Below are 18,882 nucleotides of genomic sequence, written 5' to 3'. Positions count from 1 at the left end.
CCCCTCCTCTCCCAGCTAGCTGGGTATGGCCAGGACTCGCAGCAGAGGCTCCCAGCCTCTGGAAAACTGCAGTGCCATAAAGCAATCGCACTTTTTGTAATTCAGGTATTACAGTTGTGCCTACATTTAAATGACTGTGCTGTAACCGACTTGCACGGTCTCGTTGTGACTTAAAGCCTACAGACTTCAACTAATTAAAAAGACACTGGTGAGCTGAGGGAGGAAGCCTCGTCACGTGGCTCACATGTGCATGGCAGGATCAAATCTACACTTTCTCAGCGATGCGCATGGACACTCCAAGAGTCTGTGCTGTCCCAGAGTCCAGAGGGGTAATTACCAGGCGTTTTAGGTCACTACTGGGCAGTTATATGTGAGGAAACTGAAGGTCTTTTCCTTAATTACCAAGCGTGTCCTCATCTACTCTGTATAGTCCCAGCGCAGCGCACACCCGGTGCCATGCAGAATGGGGTGACCTGATGAGGTAGGAGATAGATGGGCCCCGGGTTGAGCAGCCACAACCCTTCTGCTGATGCTTCGACATAAGGTACCAGCAGGAGCATTGGGCCCTGATTGGGTGGAAGGCGAAGCTACCACAACCTCCTCATTCTCGTGGTCAAAGGGATTTCCCAGCCTGACATGTGCACAGAGAAGGTCCTCAGTCTGGGGAGGGGCCAAAGGAGTGAGGGGGCACCAGCCCATAATACACCCAGCCAACCCCCCGGAAACCTTCACGCTGGAATCCATCTTGGCTGAGAGATGCATGCACCCACCAGGAAGGACACTGAGTCAGACCAGATTATAGGCACAAACAAGATGATTGGCCAGAGACAACCTGGAAGACCGCCCCCATATAAGTGACCTAACCCACCCCTATTGGATACAACTCACTCCAAGTTCACCCATGTGTTCTTCCACAGGTACTTTGCTTCTAATAAACGTTTTACCTGCTTCACAATCTCGGTCTCTTTGCTGAATTCTTTCTTCAAAGAAGACAAGGACCGAGGTCCTGCTTCCAGCCATTCCACCGCCAAAGTCACTAAGACACGGGTCTTTGTCTCTAGGGCCTCCTAGACTAGCTCAAGAGACCAAATACATACAGATACAATGATGTAAGTACTGAATTGCATGGAAATGACGGTAAATGTAGTAAAAGCTGAAAACAGAGCAAAAATAATGTTTCATGGAGAGATGTGAGAGGAAGGTGTTTGCCCACTTCACACCATTCTTCGTGGCAGAGATATCATTCCAACTCACAGCTCTTTGCAAATGGGAAATAGAAGTTAATATCAAACAAACCACCACACAGCATGGATTCAGAGGTAGGTCTTCCGGCTCTAAGATCTCTGTCCTTTCCAATATATCAATTTCATAGATGTTAGAAATTTAAATACTTGCTCTTCATTCTGTGTGGGAGGGGAAGAAAGTTTCAGCCTTTGGCAGTATAGTTAGATTCATGGAATCCACATTTATTGGCCAAAAGGGTGGGCAAAGCTGGATTTGCTAACCTGTGTTAAGCAGTGTCTTTGCCCACAGCACACGTTGCAGCCCCTGCTGCTTCATCTCCTTCACCCCTGGGGGTGTCCTGGGGAGGCAGCCGCTTTACAACTCTAGACCTTCTCCACAGTTTTCTTCTCCCTAAAGGAAACTTCCATGGGCTGGGTCCAGCAGTATGGGTTTCATCTTGTGTGTTCCACTTAGCCAACCACTGTATTCCTGTTTGCTCCCATTTCCTGCTGCTGCTCTGTCCCCTGGTTACCCAAAGACGTTTAGATGACCAGTGGCAGGGGCTGTGCACTCAGCGCTGGACTGGGAACATGTGGGGAAGTTGGTCGATCCCTCTGGATCTTGCTGGAAATGCTTTCGGAATCTATGGTTGCAGGCCCTGTTTTTCCCCAATGCTTTTCACCTTGTGACAGCTGAAATTTTTCCTTGCATCCAGGGGTTAAATAGAGACTCTAATTAAAACTGTTCTCACTATACAGTCAGACTTTCAACTGATTAACTTTTACAGAAGCTTATATCCAAGGGGCAATTCAAGATGTCGTGTTGGCATCGGCTCCGTGTCGGAGACTGTCTCGTTTTCCCTTATGTGTGAAATAAAAACTTTATGCTACACGTTCGGAAGGGCAAAAAATAAATTACCCATAATAGGAAATTAAGAGGAATTGCCATGGAATTGCCATCATAAATTAGATAGGCCATCAGGAAAATATGACGGAAAGGGCTGCTCTAGAAAGACTTCTTTGTCTGACTGCATTTATTTTTCATGAGTTTTTACTATTCAGTAGCTTTAGATTCAATCTGTCATAGATGGCCAGGGTCTTTCCCAGGGAAGAAGAGGGGGAGGCTCCCCACTCTTCCTGAAACCACGAAGGGACTTGTAGAGGAATGTTTCAAGAAACCAAGGAAGCATTTGCCTTCGAGGACCTGAATGAACCTCCCAATAAGCCCAGATGAAATTTGAAAACTTAACAAAAACTTACAGGAAGGCTGTTAATACACATACTTTTGTTAGACCTCCACCACGAGGTGTTCTGGGTACTTTAGACTTCTAGATTATTCCAGGTACTTTAGATTTTAAACACCACCAGCAAAGTGTTAAACCAGGATCTGAAAAAATCCTGCCAAGCCAAATAGCTGTCCCTGAGTAAACCGTGCTCCCCTCGGCAACCGTAGCCTTGCGTCTCAAAGCCTGGAGAGGCAGACAGTGGGGGTCTTCTCTCGCTGGCTTGGCTGGATTCCTCTTATGTTTTCCTGTCTCTGAAAAATTCTGTCCTGCTTGGGAGTCATGGCCACTGGGACTGGGTATCCTGTACTCAGGGAGGCTCTTCCCCTCATCTTATAGAAGAGCTATTGTTCCCAGGTCAGAAGGACTGAAAGCAGAAGGCTAAAGATGGGAAAACAGGTTATCAGAGCATGACAACTCTTCCTCCTTTGATGGAAGCTGTCTAAATTACTGAGCTCATGGGAGCGGTTGTTCTCAAGTGACCTAACACCCTGATTTTCAAGATTTAAAAAAAAATTTTATAGGGCCTTGTACCTGGTGGTATTGGGACAAAAATGATAATGTTGCCACTGCCTTTTTTTTTAACCAATTTTTAAAATTGAAGTACTTCAATTATATGATTATAATAGCTGCTGTCTTTCTTTTCCTTATCTTTTTTTCCCATTAAAAACATAATAGATGCTTAATAAATATTTAATAGTAAATATTTATTGAATGAATGAATGAATGGTTAAGTCTGTTACTCCTTCTGTCATTCAGGACCCAACTCAAGGGCACGTTTGAAATTTATGTATATGGAACATTAAAACCTCCCAGAACTTATCCCAGAATTGCAGAATGAACCACTTCTAAGCCAGGCCGGGAAGCCTGTCATGGGTGTAGTTGGGACCATCTCGCGGCACTCCTGCTTCCTAAGCCCAGTATTTCCACTCTTTTGCTCTGTCTAGTGTCATCAGGTAATTCTCCCAGGCTTAACCCACACATGAGATGCCCACACACCACAATGAGGCGTAGCCCCTGCTCACCACAACTAGAGAAAACCCGCGCACAGCAGCGAAGATCCAATGCAGCCAAAAGTAAATAAATAAGTAAATAAATTTATTTTAAAAAAATAACTTCCTCAATTTTACATTTGTATTTCCTTTCAACCCTGCCAAAATTCTCAATTCTCAACACCACTAGCACAATTACTTTTCCTATAATAATACACACAAAAGTCTCCAAATAACAATATCAACACTACTATCTGCAATATGATTACTGCAGACCGTTTCATACCTTGGGGGTTTTCTTGTTTGGTTGAGTGGTTTGGTTTGTTTTGGTTTACATGCTAAGGGTGTATTCCTAACAACGGATATACAGTTAAATGATTCTGTTTTAAAGTCAATTAGAATAATTCTAGAAAAGAACTATGTCCCACCTAGGAACAGGTTCATTTGTTTTATTTTACTTTCAGTGTTCAGTGACTGCTTTTAAAAATTTATTTAGCTTTGTTTTAGAATTCTCCATAGTATTTACATGATTCTGAAGTTAAATATAACAAATAATGTATATTGAGGTTAAGTCTAATTTCTGTCTATGCTCCTTCTACACTATTGCCTCACTCCCCTATAGATAATCATTTTTTAATGCTTTATCCTTCCATCTTTTTAAAAGTATAAGCAAGTATGTATATTTTTTGTATTTCTCGTTTTTTTTTTGGTTGAAGAGCCTTCTGCACATGTCCACAAGAAAGACATACTAGGCAGTGTTTCCAAAAATTTGACCGTGAAACTCTTTTCCTATGGAGCATCCTGAAGGGTGAATATTGGGCCAAGCACATTTGGAAAATGCTGCTATAATTCATAGAAGAAAAATAATCTATGGATTCCCAATAAGCTTGCATTAGGTGAAACAGTTTTTTTCTCCACAAAGCGAAGGGTTCTCTGTTGTTTATTTAATCAAATCACCTCCTAAATTCATCAATCCTCTCCAAGGGTAAGATTTCTGTGGCTCCTCCGAGCACACCCACCATGGAACTGTGATGGACAGTTTGCAACTGTGGTTGCAAAATCCTGCAACACTGGAGTCTCTTGACTCCCCACACAGCAGGTTTGTCCCTTCTTTAGTGCCAGTCCCCTCTGAACAGGGTCACTTCCCGGCTCCGTGAGCTGTCTTCAATCACCAAAGATCATAAGATAGGCCACGAAGACATTTCCCTGTTGTTTTACCTCTGTTCTCACCTTCCTAGTGTCATTAATTGACATGAAAGTCCAATGCTCTCTCCTTGCTCATGGGTCCAAGTGCACACCCCACTCTGAAGAAGCCACAGGGTGGGCCTGTTTGTGAGAGTATGCATTCTTTGTCCCCAAAGACTCCTCTTGTGTGGTCCCTTTATCTGCAGTTGAAAGACTTCTCTCTTTGCTCCAAGCACTAGAGGTGGTTAGTGGGTTTCGCCAGAGGATAGGAAGATTAACTCCTCACTGCTGATAGATCAAGAGAAAATTAATAAAGGATTCGGAGAAGCACTCAGTGAAACTGAATTCTTAAATGCTTGCTGAGATAGGGCTTCTAGGAACCCTGATGATCAGATAAACCCCACTTCCTCTGTTTGTACTCAGCTCTTCGATACAGCACTAAGGCAATTTGTCCTGTGTAACAACCTAGCGTGAATCACTACAGAGCTAAAACCATGTCCCTGGAGAGCTCACAGAGATGGAGATTAGTGTCTCGTGAAAAAGGCCAGACCACTGCAGAGGTAAAGGGTTCATCTAAATCAGTGTTCTTAGTTGCCAGCAAAGTGAGGTTTTCTTGCTGCTTTGACTCTAGCTGTCTTCCCTCAGGGCTGCTCTTGTATTTGAACCTTTCTGTGTGGGAGGCCTTCAGCCCCCTTTTCCTGAGGTGCACCTTCCGTACACAGTCTAGGCAGCCTGCCAAGTGAAAGCAATTCTGAGACCCAATACCCCCTCTCCTGATCACACTCTCCTATCCCTTGACCTTGCATCTGGTCCTGAAGACAAGCTCCTTTCTTTTTGGCCCTTTGTCACCCCATTTTTGCTCCCCTTCTAGGCTTTTACCTGTGTAGAGGCCCTGCCCATGTGCCTGAGATGGAATTCTATAGGTTCACACCAGGATACCCCAACTGGGAGCCTTAGCTGCGGTTTTTCCAAGAAAGATCCACAGACCACCTGCATCAGAATCACCGTAGGGTGTCTGTTAAAAATACAAATCATGAGGTCCCACCCTAGACCTTCTGAATAGGATCTTTTGCAAGAAGCCTAGAATCTTCCCCATTAACACCCGAATGCTTCTCTTTGCATTAGTTTAAGAACCAGCCCTTGTAGATCTGGCTGTTTCTTTAGAAAACCTTTTACCTATTTGCAGAGAAACCCCACCTGCCTCACACCCGTAGACTTAAGTATTAAACACGTTGCTGTCTTTTCACTTTACCCCTCACTCTAAAATTCCCATGAACTTAGCATTTCATATCTCTATAGGTTTTTTTTAGTTCTCATCAAAAGAAAGCCATGAAAAAATAAGAGAGTCCAAAACTGCCTTCTACCATAAAAAAAAAAATGTAGAAAACAGAACAAACTGCTTTCAGACAATGGACAGCAGGCAGTGCAGGACTGTGATTGCTGAGAGAAGGGGACAAGTGAAGTGGTTATACAACCCTCCGGTCCTCCTGCCTGGAGGCAATTTCTGAACTGCCGTTTGGGCTGAGGGAGAACTCTGACCCCAGCAGTCTCATCAAATTGAGATGACAGATATCAGAGTTCAGGGAGGCCAAGCCAGCTAGAATTCAGGACAGAGTACAGATAGGAGGAGATACATAGAGAAAGACCTCCAGAAATCTGAACGGGGTCCCCTTGCATCTTTGATTGAAAGACCAACTTCCACAGGGATAAAACTCCACAAGTGGGACAGAGAACATCCAAGAAAAGAGCATTACCAGGAGCTTCAAGCCAAAAAATTCCCAGAGCTTACACAGGGCTGGGAACCATTTGAGTATCCACCAGCCAGATAGAGGGGCCTCACTGAATACATTCAGCATAGATCCCAGAGACAGTCACATCTTAGAAATGGGACTAAACTAACCCTAAAGTAAAGGGTACTCTACAACTACTCTATAAGAGCTTTAAAACAAGCTTTGAAAGGACCAAACTAATCCACAAGGAATTTAATTGCCTGTCAAAAACAAACAAACAAACAAACAAAAACTCCAACAAACTTTAAAGGAATAAAATAATATCTAGCACTCAACAATGAAAAAAAATGCAATGTCTTACATCCAATAAGATATTACTAGATTTCCAAGAAGCAGAAAAATGTGACACATAACTAGTAGAAAAATCAGTCAATTAAAAAAGACCCAGGAAAATGTAAGTTTGTGCAGCCTCTATGGAAAACAGTATGGAGGTTACTTAAAAAACTAAAAATAGAGTTACCATATGATCCAGCAATCCCACTCCTGGGCATATATCCAGAGAAAACTATATTTTAAAAAGATACATATACCCTAATGTTCACTGCAGCACTATTTACAATAGCTAGGACATGGAAACAACCTAAATGTCTATTGACAGATGAATGGATAAAGTAGCTGTGGTATATATACAATGGAATATTACTCAGCCATAAAAAAGAATGAAATAATGCCATTTGCAGGAACATGGATACTAGATATTATCATACCAAGTGAACTATATTATCATACTAAGTGAACTAAGTCAGACAAAGACAAATATCATATGATACTGCTTATAAGTGGAATCTAAAAAACATTGTACAAATGAATTATTTCCAAAACAGAAAGAGACACAGACATGGAAAACAAATTTATGGTAACCAAAGGGGAAATGGTGGGGGGGGGGAGGGATAAATTTGGAGTTTGGCATTAACAGATACACACTACTATATATAAAATAGATAAACAAAAAAGATCTACTGTATAGCACAAGCAACTATATTCAATATCTTATAATAACCTATAATGGAAAATCATCTGGAAAAGAATATATATATAAGCGTACATATATGTATAAATGAATCACTTTGCTGTACACCTGAAACTAACACAACATTGTAAATCAACTATATTTCAATAAAAATAATTTTAAATAAAATAAATTGAATGAAATGTAATGTTCAGAGTAAATTCTAGTTGATTGTATATGTGTAATAAAAATATAGGTAATAAATTTTCATCAAAAAGTTAAGAGGACCCAGAAAAAATAGAGAAATGGAGTTATTAAAAAACATAAAAGTAGATATTATAAAGGTGTGATATGATCAAAGATTTAAAGGAAAACACATGAATAATGAGGAGAAAAGTGAACAGTGTAAAAAAGAAGCAAATGAGAAGTATAACATTGAAAATGAAATTTTTACAGAGTAGAGCTTACAGACTAGACATCTGAGAACAAAAGCAATGAGCTTGAATTCAAAATGAAACACAAAAAGAAAAAAATTACAGAAAAAAGGAAAAGAACCTCGGTGATCTTTGGGACATTATCAAGTAGTCTAGCATAAATATAATTAGAATCCAAAGAAGAAAGAGAAGGAGGATAGAAAAAACAAAACAAAACAAAACAAAAACTTGATGGGGCTTCCCTGGTGGCACAGTGGTTAAGAACCCTCCTGCCAATGCAGGGGACATGGGTTCGAGCCCTGGTCTGGGAAGATCCCACATGCCATGGAACAACTAAGCCCATGCGCTACAACTACTGAGCCTGTGTTCTAGAGCCCACAAGCCACAGCTACTGAAGCCCATGTGCCTAGAGCCCGTGCTCTGCAACAAGAGAAGCCACTGCAATGAGAAGCCTGCTCACCGCAACGAAGATCCAACGCAGCCAAAAATAAATAAATAAATAATTAAAAAAAAAAAAACTTGAATAAATGATGCCTGAAAATTTTCCAAAACCAATGAAAACTCTAAACCCAAAGATCCAGGTATTTCCTGGTGGTCCAGTGGTTAGGACTCCACGATTGCACTGCAGGGGGCACAGGTTTGATCCCTGGTCAGGGAGCTAAGACCTCACAAGCTGTGCAGCGTGGCCAAAAAAATAATTTTTTAACTAAAAAAAAAAAACAACCCAAAGATCCAAGAATCTTAACAAACCCCAATTATCACAATAACTAACAGGGACAACTACACAAAGGAACATTATAATCAAACTGATGAAAACCTGTGATAAAGAGAAAAACCTTAAAAGTAGCCAGAGGAAAATGACACATTACAGACAAAGGAAGAAAGATATGAATTACTATGACCTTCTTGATGGAAATTATGCAAGCCTGAAGACAATGGAGTGCTGAAAGGAAAAAAAAATCCTATACCCAGTGTAAAACTAAAAGCAAAATAAAAACTTTCAGATGAGAAAAAGCTGAAAGAATTTCCCAGCAGCAGACTTGCCCTACAAGAAATGTAATTCTGAGGGGTGTCCAGATAGCAGAGTAGGAAGATCCTGGCTCACCTACTGCCACAGAAAACCAGAACTGCAACTATTTATGCAGCAACCATCAAGGAGAATCCACAACTGAAGGTATAAAGAAGGATCATCAACAAAAGGGGTAAGAGGGGAGTGTGTAGTCAAGAACCACACCCTCAGGCAAGCAAACCACAAACGGGAGGATAGTCACAATACTAGAGGTTCTCCAAGCCCCGCATCGCATCGGGTGCGTCAGCACCAGGAAGATAAGCCCCCAGGACATTTGGCTTTAAGGCCACTGGGGCCTGTGTACAGAGGAGCCAAGGGCTGTAGGAAACAGAGACTCTGCTCTTAAGGGACACATGCAAAACCTCACACTCTCCAGGACCCAGAGCAGAGGCAGCAATTTTTAAGGAGCCTGGATCAGACCCACTTGCTGAACTTGGAGAGCTGCCCAGAGAGATAGGAGGCAGTTGGGACTCCCCCTGGGGATATAGACACTGGCGGCAGCCATTTTTGAAAGCTCATTCAACTGTGAAGACACTAGTGCTGAAAAGGGCCATTTTGGAGTCCTCCCTCTAGCCTACTTGCACCTGGGGTTTAACTGTCTACCAGCTGGTCAGCACCAGCCACAGACCACTTCCCCGGCCCTCCCAGCCAGCAGCCCTAAGGTCCAGCCCCGGCCATAAGCAGGCCCAGGACCTGACCTTGCCCACAGGTAGGTTGGAACCAGCTCCAGGACACCCAAGGTCCCAGTCCCGCCCATCAGTGGGCTGGCACTAGCCTCAAAGGCCCCAGACAACAACATTAGCTACACCAGTACCCTGTCCTACCCATCAGTAGCCAGCAGCCTCCACACAAGGCAGGGCCTGGCAGCCGACGGAGTCGGGGCCCAGCCCTGTGAACCAGCATGCCCACAGTAGTTGGCCCAGCCACAACAGAAGGAACCACGCAGCCCACATAGGGGGCACCCCAAGAGCGCACAGTTCTGATGACCAGCAAGGAGTGTGCTGCTGGGCCCCACAGGACATCTCTTACATAAGGCCACTTCTCCAAGATCAGGAAATGTAACTGACATACCGAATACACAGAAATAAAAACTATGAGATTTAGGTAAAATGAGGCGATAGTGGAATAGTGACAATGTTCCAAATGAAGGAACAAGATAAAACCCCAAAAGAACTAAGCAAGGTGGAGATAAGTAACCTACCTGATAAAGAGTTTAAGGCAAGGATCATAAAGATGCTCAATGAACTCAGAAGAATGGATGATCACAGTGAGAGCCCACACTTACACGGTCGATTCATCTATGACAAAGGAGGCAAGAATATACAACGGGGAAAAGACCACCTCTTCAATAAAGGGTGTTGGGAAAACCAGACAGCTACATGCAAAAGAATCAAACTGGAGGAGGAAGTTGCAAGGTGGAGGAGTAGAAGGACATGAGCTCACCCGTTCTTACAAAAACACCAAAATCACAACTTAATGCTGAACAACCATTGACAAAAAAACCCTGGAAACTACCAAAAAGATACCCTACATCCAAAGACAAATAAGAAGCCATGATGAGACAGTGGGGGGGGGCACCATCACAATATATCAAATCCCATACCTACCGGCTGGGTGACCCACAAACTGGAAAATAATTATACCACAGAAGTTCTCCCACAGGAGTGAAAGTCCTGATCCACACATTAGGCTTCCAAGCCTGGGGGTCTGGCAACAGGAGGAGGAGCCCCCAGAGAAACTGGCTTTGAAGACCAGCAGGGTTTGATCACAGGAATTCCACAGGATGGGGGAAAAAGAAACTCCACTCTTGGAGGGTGCACACAGGTTCTCATGCACACTAGGACCCAGGGGAAAAAAGCAGTGACCTCATAAGAGACTGAACCAGACCTACCTGCTAGTATTGGAGGGTCTTCTGCAGGGATGGGGCAGCTGTGGCTCACTCTGGGGACAAAGACATTGGCAACAGCAGTTCTGGAAGTACTCATTGGTATGAGCCCTCCTGGAGGCTGCCATTTCCTCCCCAAGACCTAGCCCCCTACCCCCAACAGCCAGTAGGCTCCAGTGCTGGGATGCCTCAGGCTGAAAACCAAGAGGGCAGGAACACAGCCCCACCCACCAGCAGACAAGCTGCTTAAAGTTTTCCTGAGCACAGCCCTGTCCACCAGAGGGACAAGACCCAGTTCCACCCACCAGTGGGCAAGTACCAGTCCGTCACACCAGGAAGCCTGCACAGCCTCTTAGATAGCCTCATCCACCAGAGGACAGACAGCAGAAGCAAGAAAACTACAATCCTGCAGCCTACAGAAAGGAAAGTGCAATCACAGAAAGTTAGACAAAATGAGGCAGCAGAGGAATATGTCCCAGAGGAAGGAACAAGATAAAACCCCAGAAGAACAACTAAGAGAAGTGGAGATAGGCAACCTGCCAGAAAAAGAATTCACAGCAATGATCGTGAAGATGATCCAAGATCTCAGAAAAAGAATGGAGGCACAGATCGAGAAGATACAAGAAATTTTTAACAAAGAACTAGAAGAACTAAAGAACAAACAAACAGAGATGAACAATAAAATAACTGAAATGAAAAATACACTAGAAGGAATCAACAGCAGAATAACTGAGGCAGAAGAACGAATAAGTGAGCTGGAAGACAGAATGGTGAAAATTACTGCCACAAACAGAATAAAGAAAAAGGAATGAAAAGAAATGGGGACTGTCTCAGAGACCTCTGGGACAACATTAAATGCACCAACATTCACATTATAGGGGTCCCAGAAGAAGAATAAAAACAGAAATGACCCGAGAAAATATTTAAAGAGATAATAGCTGAAAACTTCCGTAACATAGGAAAGGAACTAGTCACCCAAGTCCAGGAAGTGCAGAGAGTCCCAGGCAGGATAAACCCAAAGAGGAATACACTGAAAGACATAGTAATCAAACTGACAAAAATTAAAGACAAAGAAAAAGATATTAAAAGCAGCAAGGGAAAAGCAACAAATAATATACAAGGGAACTCCCATAATGTTATCAGCTGATTTCTCAACAGAAACTCAGCAGACCAGAAGGGAGTGGCATGGTATATTTAAAGTGATGAAAGGGAAAAACCTACAACCAAGAATACTCTACTCAGCAAGGCTCTCATTAAGATTCAACAGAGAAATCAAAAGTTTTACAGACAAGCAAAAGAGAATTCAGCACCACCAGACCTGCTTTGCAACAAATGCTGAAGGAACTTCTCTTAGCGGAAAAGAAAAGGCTACTACTAGAAACAAGAAAATTACAAATGGAAAATGTCACCAGTAAAGGCAAACATACAATACAGGTAAGAAATCATCCACACACAAATATGATATCAAAACCAGCAACTGTGAGGAAAGAATAAATGCAGGATACTGGAAATGCATTTGAAATTAAAAGACCAGCAACTTAAAACAATCTTGTTTATATATAGACTGCTATATCAAAACCTCATGGTAATGGCAAACTAAAAATCTACAATACGTACACACAGACAAAAGAAAAAAGAATCCAAACACAGCACAAGTTAGTCGTCAAATCACAAGAGAAGGGAATAAAAGAGGAAGGGAAGAAAAAAAACCTGCAAAAACAATTAAGAAAATGGAAATAGGAATATACATATTGATATTTACCTTAAATGTAAGTGGATTAAATGCTCCAACCAAAAGACATAGACTGGTTGAATGGATACAAAAACAAGACCCCTATATATGCTGTCTACGAGAGATCCACTTCAGATCTAGGGACACATGCAGACTGAATGTGAGGGGATGGAAAAAGATATTCTTTGCAAATGGAAATCAAAAGAAACCTGGAGTAGCAGTACTCACATCACACAAAATAGATGTTAAAATAAAGACTGTTACAAGAGACAAAGAAGGACACTACATAATGATCAAGGGATCAATCCAAGAAGAAGATATAATAATTGTAAATATATGTGCACCCAACATAGGAGCACCCCAATATATAAGGCAAATACTAACAGCCATAAAAGGAGAAATCAACAGTAACACAATAACAGTGGGAGACTTTAATACCCCACTTTCATCAATGGACAGATCATCCAGGCAGAAGTTCAGTAAGGAAACACAGGCCTTAAAAGACACATTAGACCAGCTGGACTTCATTGATATTTATACAGCATTCCATCCCAAAGCACCAGAATACACATCCTTCTCAAGTGCACATGGAACATTCTCCAGGATTGATCATATGCTGGGCCACAAAGCGAGCCTCTGCAAATTTAACAAAATTGAAATCATATCAAGCTTCTTTTCCAACCACAATGCTATGAGATTAGAAATCGACTACAAGAACAAAAACTGTAAAAAAAAACACAAACATGTGGAGGCTAAACAATATGCTACTAAACAACCAATGGATTACTGAAGAAATCAAAGAGGAAATCAAAAAATACCTAGAGACAAATGAAAACAAAATCATGATGATCCAGAGGCTCTCCTACACTGTTGGTATACAATTGGTACAGCCAATGTACATTGGTACATTGCTATAGTCACTATGGAGAACACTGGTACATTGTTACAGCCACTATGGAGAATAGTATGGAGGTTCCTTAAAAAACTAAAAATAGAGCTACCATATGATCCAACAATCCCACTCCTGGGCATCTATATATGGAGAAAAACATAATTCAAAAAGATACTTGCACCCCAGTGTTCATTGCAGCACTATTTATAATAGCCAATTCATGGAAGCAACCTAAATGTCCATCAACAGATGAATGGATAAAGAAGATGTAGTACATATATACAATGGAATATTACTCAGACATAAAAAAATAATGAAAAAATGCCATTTGCAGCACAACGGATGGACCTAGAGATTGTTATACTGAGTTAAGTAAGTCAGACAGAGACAGACATATATGTGATATTGCTTATATGTGGAATCTAAAAAAATGGTACAAATGAACTTATTTACAAGAAAGAAAAAGAGTAACAGATGTAGAAAACAAACTTATGGTTATGAAGGGGGAAGGGAGGGAGGAATAAACTGGGAGATTGAGATTGACGTATACACTATATATAAAATAGATAACTAATAAGAACCTACTGTATAGCACAGGGAACTCTACTCAGTACTCTGTAATGACCTATTTAGGAAAAAGAATCTAAAAAAGAGTTCATATATGTATATGTATAACTAATTCACTTTACTGTACAGCAGAAACTAACACAACATTGTAAATCAACTATACTCCAGTAAAAATTAACAAAACAAAACAAACAGAAAACGCAAACTGAAAAAAACCTATGGGACATGGCAAAAGCAGTTCTAAGAGGGATGTTTATAGAAATACAATCTTACATCAGGAAACAAGAGAAATCACAAATAAACAACATAACCTTACAGCTAAAGCAACTAGAGAAAGAAGAACAAACAAAACCCAAAGTTAGTAGAAGGAAAGAAATCAGAGCAGAAATAAATGAAATAGAAATGAAGAAAACAATAGAAAAGATTAAAGAAACTGAAAGATTGTTCTTTGAAAAGATAAACAAAATTGATAAATCTTTAGCCAGACTCATGAAGAAAAAAAAGGAAATGACAAAAAAATATTGGAAATGAAAAAGGAGACGTTACAACAGACACCACAGAAATACAAAGGATCATAAGAGACTACTACAAGCAACTGTATGCCAATAAAACAGACAACCTGGGAGAAATGGACACATTATTTGAAAGGTACAACCTTCCAAGACTGAATCAGGAAGAAATAGAAAATATGAACAGACCAATCACAGGTACTGAAATTGAAACTGTGATTTTAAAACTCTCAACAAACAAAAGTCCAGGACCAGATGGCTTCACAGGCAAATTCTACAAAACACTTAGAGAAGAGCTAACACTTATCCTTCTCAAACTTTTCCAAAAAATTGCAGAGGAAGGAATACTCCCAAATTCATTGTATGAGCCACTATCACCCTGATACCAAAAACAAAGATACCACATAAAAAGAAAATTACAGGCAAATATCACTAATGAACATAGATGCAAAAATCCTCAATAAAATACTAGCAATCCAAATCCAACAATACATTAAAAGGATCATACACCATGATCAAGTGGGATTTATTCCAGAGATGCAAGGATTTTTTTAATATCCACAAATCAATCAGTATGATACACCACATCAACAAATTGAAGAATAAAAACCATACGATCATCTCAATAGATTCAGAAAAAGCTTTTGACAAAATTCAACACCCATTTATGATAAAAACTCTCCAGAAACTGGGCATAGAAGGAACCCACCTCAACATAGTAAAGGCCATGTACGACAAACCCACAGCAAACATCATTCTCAATGGTGAAATACTGAAAGCATTTCCTCTAAGATCAGGAACAAGACAAGGATATCCACTATTGCCACTATTATTCAACATAGTTTTGGCAGTCCTAGCCATGGTAATCAGAGAAGAAAAAGAAATAAAAGGAATACAAATTGGAAAGAAGAAGTGAAACTGTCACTGTTCGCAGATGGCATGATACTACAGGTACATAATCCTAAAGATGCCACCAGAAAACTACTAAAGCTAATCTATGAATTTGGTAAAGTGGCAGGATACAAAATTAATGCACAGAAATCTCTTGCATTCCTATACACTAACAGTGAAAGATCAGAAAGATAAATTAAGGAAACAATCCCATTCACCATTACAACAAAAAGAATTAAATACTTAGGAATAAACCTACCTAAGGAGGTAAAGGACCTGTACTCAGAAAACTATAAGACACTGATGAAGGAAATCAAAGATGACACAGATGGAGAGATATACCATGTTCTTGGATTGGAAGAATCAACATTGTGAAAATGACTATACTACCCAAAGCAATCTACAGATTCAATGCAATCCCTATCAAATTACCAATGGCATTTTTCACAGAACTAGAACAAAAAATCTTAAAATGTGTATGGAGACACAAAAGACCCCTCTTGAGAAGAAAAAAGGAGCTGAAGGAATCAGGCTCCCTGACTTCAGACTATTCTACAAAGCTACATTAAACAAGATAGTATGGTACTGGAAAAAAAACAGAAATATAGATCAATGGAACAGGACAGAAAGCCTAGAAATAAACCCATGTGCCTATGGTCAATTAATCTACAACAAAGGAGGTAAGACTATACAATGGAGGAAAGACAGTCTCTTCAATAAACAGTGCTGGGAAAACTGGACAGCTACATGTAAAAGAATGAAATTAGAACATTCTTTAACAACATACACAAAAATAAACTCAAAATGGATTAAAGACCTAAATGTAAGACCAGATAGTATTAAACTCTTAGAGGAAAACACAGGCAGAACACACAGCAATATCTTTTTTGAGCTGTCGCCCACAGTAATGGAAATAAAAACAAAAATAGACAAATGGGACCTAATTAAACTCAGAAGCTTTTGCACAGCAAAGGAAACCATAAACAAAATGAAAAGATAACCCACAGAAAGGGAGAAAATATTTGCAAATTATGTGACCCGACAAGAGATTAGTCTCCAAAATTTACAAACAGCTCATGTGGCTGTATATCAAAAAGACAAAAAACCCAGTCAAAAAATGGGCAGAAGACCTAAATAGACATTTCTCCAAAGAAGACATACAGATGGCCAAGGGCACATGAAAAGATGCTCAACATCACTAATTATTAGAGAAAAGCAAATCAAAACTACAGTGAGATATTACCTCATACCAGTCAAAATAGCCATCATCAAAACGTTTACAAACAGTGAACCCTGGACAGGGTGTGGAGAAAAGGAAACCCTCCTATACTGTTGGTGGGAATGTAAATTGGTACAGCCACTATGGAGAACAGTATGGAGGTTCCTTAGAAAACTAAAAATAGAACTACCATATGATCCAGCAATCCCACTCCTGGGCATATATCTGGAGAAAAACATGGTTTGAAAGGATACATGCACCCCAGTGTTCATTGCAGTGCTGTTTAAAATAGCCAAGACATGGAAGCAGGCTAAATGTCCATTGACAGATGAATGGATAAAGAAGATGTGGTACATATATACAATGGAATATTACTCAGCCATTATAAAGAAAGAAATAATGTCATTTACAGCAACATGGATGGACCTGGAGATTATCATACTAAGTGAAGTAAGTCAGTCAGAGAAAGACAAATATATGATATCGCTTATATGGGGAATCTAAAAAAAAAATGATACAAACGAACTTATTTAACAGAAACAGAAAAGACTCACAGACTTAGAGAACTAAACTTATGGTTACTGGGGGGAAGGGGAACAGGGATAGACTGGGAGTTTGGGATTGACGTGTACACACTGCTGTATTTAAAATGGATAACCAACAAGGACCTACTATACAGCACAGGGAACTCTGCTCAATATTCTGTAATAACCTAAATAGGAAAAGAATTTGAAAAAGAACAGATACATGTATATGTATAACTGCATCACTTTGCTGTACACCTGAAGCTAACAAAAGATTGTCAATCAATTATAGTCCAATATAAAATAAAATTTTTTAAAAAAAAGAGAGAAACAGCAAGGACGCCAGTGCAGCTGCAAGAGAATGAGAATGAGGAGGAGATGGGACCAAGGAGTAATAGAGGACAAGACTATATGGGACCTTCTAGGACATTATATGGACAATGGCTATCACTCTGAGTTCATTTGAGGTAGACAAGACTGAGATGGATTATTGAGAAAAAAAAAAAACTTCTGTTGGAGTCAAAGAGAAATTAGAGAGAGAGATAAAGGGATTAGGGATTTCAGAAAGAAGATGTGTCTACATCATCTGAGTAGAAAGGGTCACAGAGATCTGGCACTAATTTTGTATGGTTCTCTGTATGTAAAAGACCTTCTATTAGCACCTTGAATTTTTAATATGTAAAAAAAAAAAGAATCAAACTGGACTAGTTTCTCACATCATACGCAAAAATAAACCCAAAATGGATTAAAGACTTAAATATAAGATCTGAAACCATAAAACTCATAGCAGAAAACCTAGGCAGTAAGCTCTTTGACGTCAGTCTTAGCGATTTTTTTTTTGGATCTGTCTCCTCAGGCAAGGGAAATAAAAGCAAAAATAAACAAACGGGACTACATCAAACTAAAAGGCTTTTGTGCAGCAAAGGAAACTATCAACAAAATGAAAAGGCTGCCTACTAAATGGGAGAAGATATTTGCAAACAATATATCTGATAAGGGGTTAATATCCAAAATAGAAAAAGAATTTATATAACTCAACATCAAAAAAAAAAACCTGATTAAAAACTGGGCAGAGGACCCGAATAGACATTTTTCCAAAGAAGACATACAGACGGCCAACAGACACATGAAAAGATGTTCAACATCACTAATCATTAGGGAAATGCAAATCTCACACCCATTCAAATTGCTGTTATCAAAAAGACAACAAATAACAAGCATTGGGGAGAATGTAGAGAGAAAGGAACCCCCCTGCACTGTTGTGGGAATGTAAACTGGTGCAACCATTGTGGAAAACTGAATAGAGATTCCTCAAAAAATTACAACTAGAACTACCATATGATCCAGCAATTTCACTCCTGGGTATTTTTCCAAAGAAAACAAAAACACTAAGTCAAAAAGATACATGCAGCCCTATGGTTGTTGCAGCATTATTTACAACAGGCAAGATATGGAAGCAAACTAAGTGTCCATTGATGGAAAGATATATGAATAAGACATGAATATATATATACATATATATGTATATGTGTATACGTTTGTGTGTATATATGTGTGTGTGTGTGTGTGTATACATATATATACACATACACATTAGGATATTACTCAGCCATTAAAAAAAAACTGAAATCTTGCCATTTGCAATGATTGGACCTAGAGGGCATTATACTTAGTGAAATAAATCAGACAGCGAAAGAAAAATACCATACGACTTCACTCACGTGTGGAATTTCTAAAA

This window comes from Neophocaena asiaeorientalis, unplaced genomic scaffold, assembly GCF_003031525.2.
Source record: "Neophocaena asiaeorientalis asiaeorientalis breed wild unplaced genomic scaffold, Neophocaena_asiaeorientalis_V1.1 scaffold369, whole genome shotgun sequence".
NCBI classification, from domain to species: Eukaryota; Metazoa; Chordata; class Mammalia; order Artiodactyla; family Phocoenidae; genus Neophocaena; species Neophocaena asiaeorientalis.
Note: the sequence above shows the minus strand (reverse complement) of the source record.